Raw genomic sequence first — 2715 nt, 5'->3', positions numbered from 1 at the left:
TCCATTCACGGACGAGCCAGCGACACTGTTTTACTTTAATGGGGTGGTGTGTAATGTACAGTATTTTATTATCTACTGTGTTAGCTCGAATATTGATATTAGTGTGAAAGTATATAATCATTTTACCAGCTGTGAATACTAATTTACCTCTACTATGCATTGACTCTAGTCTACAGTTATTTCACATGTCACTCTACTACAACACTAATCACTTAATTTGAAACATCGATTTTGTTCCAATTAAATAAAGTAATAACATAATCAATTGTTATTCCACAGATTGCGTAATGTTGTCAAATAATTCCCATGTTAATATGTCTAATATGGACATTGTCCGCCATCTCATGGAGGAACATGGAACTGAATGTCTCGTGAAGGAAACGCGAACCAATGAACGAACTACAACCCATTGATTTACGTAGCGAGTAGCGACTGGCGGCGAGTAAACCTGCGAAAACGTTAAATTCCAACTAACACATGAGCCAAATGAATCGTATAGCAAAACTGAAAGAGAGATTATAACCGGCTACAGAATGGCAAATGATGGCGTGGACTACACGATTGTGTTTCCAGATGCAATGGTCTCGGGTGAGCAATTTGTTATCGATAGCCTTGCTAGGCTAGCTAGCTAACGACACGCATCTAGCTACGTTATCTGTCACCTGAGTGTCACCCAGAGCCATGGCATGAGCTATTTAGTCAACGTTGGCCCTGGCAGGTTTGTCCATAATTCAGTGACAGCTGAATTGGACAAACTCAAAGGCTGTTTGCTAACGTTAGCTAGCTAAATTAGTTGTCCTTGTTAGGTAACTAGCTAATTTACTACGTTAATCAGATAACTTATTTTTTTCTTCTCTCCTTTCAGATAGACACTGGCATGGAACAAAAGAACCAGTTGTCATACTGCTGGTATGGGCTGGATGCAGAGACAAACATCTTGCCAAGTACAGGTCAATTTATAACGAACAGGTTGGAGTTAAACTATTGTGGTGTTAATGATTCCTGTCATTTCAATAAATTATTAATCTACTTCATTATTAATGTGTGACTTACCTTTTCCCCCTTTTTGTTCCAGGGTTGTGTCACTATTTGCTAACAGGGCCCTTGAAGACAGTATTCATCTCTGAATCTTTTGGCTACAAGGAGCTGAGTAACACTGCCCACAAACTGCTTGAGATACTCTATGATTACGAGGTGGAAAACAGTCCCATATTTTTTCCATGTGTTCAGCAACAGGGGATTCATGCTTTACCGCTACATTGTTGAGCTCTTGCACAGTCATAAACAGTTCAGCACCCTCTGTATAGTTGGGGCTGTGGTGGACAGTGCCTGTGAGTGGGGCATTACGGGCTCTTACAGCCACTCTGGGACCCAAAATCAATGTGATGTTGAGGTATGTTCTCTTGGCACTGTTTTCTGTAACAGTTTTCCTGCTTAGGGTGGTTCTATACCCTGTGACCAAGTACATCCACAAGAACCACTACGATGCCGCCCGGGAGTGCCCTCCTACCTGGCCACAGCTGTACCTGTACTCCAGAGCTGATCGAGTGATTCGGTACAGTGATGTTGAGCTCATGGTCAAGGCTCTAAAGGAGAAAGGCGTGTCTGTTGAAAGTTTTGACTTCAAAACCCCTGCCCATGTGAGCCACTTCCGTGAGTTTCCAGAGGAGTACTCCAAGCGATGCTTGGCTTTCCTGACCAACTGCATGAAGGATTCAGAAGGGACCCAAACAAAAAAGCGATACTTGATCCAGCATTGAAAGCACACTACTGTAACATTTCTCAAAAGTCTATGTTACTTATGTTTTTGTGATTATACTGTAATGTTACACATGTACACTACCGTTCAAAAGTTTGGGGTCACTTAGAAATGTCCTTGTTTTTTAAAGAAAAGCACTTTTTTTGAGGGCCATTAAAATAACATAAAACTGATCTGAAACACAGTGTAGACATTGTTAATGTTGTAAATGACTATTGTAGCTGGAAATGGCAAATATTTTATGAAATTTCTATATACTGTTGAAGTTGGAAGTTTACATGCTTCTACACCTGCATTGCTTGCTGTTTGGGGTTTTAGGCTGGGTTTCTGTACAGCACTTTGAGATATTAGCTGATGTACGAAGGGCTATAAAATAAATTTGATTTGATTTGAATTTGACACACCTAGGTTGGAGTCATTAAAACTTGTTTTTCAACCACTCCACAAATTTCTTGTTAACAAACTATAGTTTTGGCAAGTCGGTTAGGACATCTACTTTGTCCATGACACAAGTAATTTTTGTGTTTACATACAGATTATTTAACTTATAATTCACTGTATCCCAATTCCAGTGGGTCAGAAGTTTACATACACTAAGTTGACTGTGTCTTTAAACAGCTTGGAGAATTCCAGAAAATTATGTCATGGCTTTAAAAGCTTTGAATAGGCTAATTGACATTATTTTAGTCATTTGGAGGTGTACCTGTGGATGTATTTCAAGGCCTACCTTCAAACTCAGTGCCTCTTTGCTTCAAATCATGGGAAACTCAAAAGAAATCAGCCAAGACCTCAGAAAAAAAATTGTAGACCTTCACAAGTCTGGTTCATCCTTGGGAACAATTTCCAAATGCCTGAAGGTACCACGTTCATCTGTACAAACAATAGTACTCAAGTATAAACACCATGGGACCACGTAGCTGTCATACCCCTCAGGAAGGAGATGCGTTCTTTGGTGC

At 40.0% G+C, this 2715-nt stretch overlaps 1 pseudogene; it reads left to right on the top strand.

Annotated features, from left to right (window-relative positions):
- Window positions 1–371: 371 nt before the first annotated feature.
- On the top strand, window positions 372–1939 carry LOC139559975 (transmembrane protein 53-like; annotated as a pseudogene).
- The last annotated feature ends 776 nt before the right edge of the window (window positions 1940–2715 follow it).

The sequence above is a fragment of the Salvelinus alpinus genome, chromosome 30 (genome assembly GCF_045679555.1).
Source record: "Salvelinus alpinus chromosome 30, SLU_Salpinus.1, whole genome shotgun sequence".
Classification (NCBI taxonomy): domain Eukaryota; kingdom Metazoa; phylum Chordata; class Actinopteri; order Salmoniformes; family Salmonidae; genus Salvelinus; species Salvelinus alpinus.
Note: the sequence above shows the minus strand (reverse complement) of the source record. Positions and strands in the feature narration are given on the sequence as shown.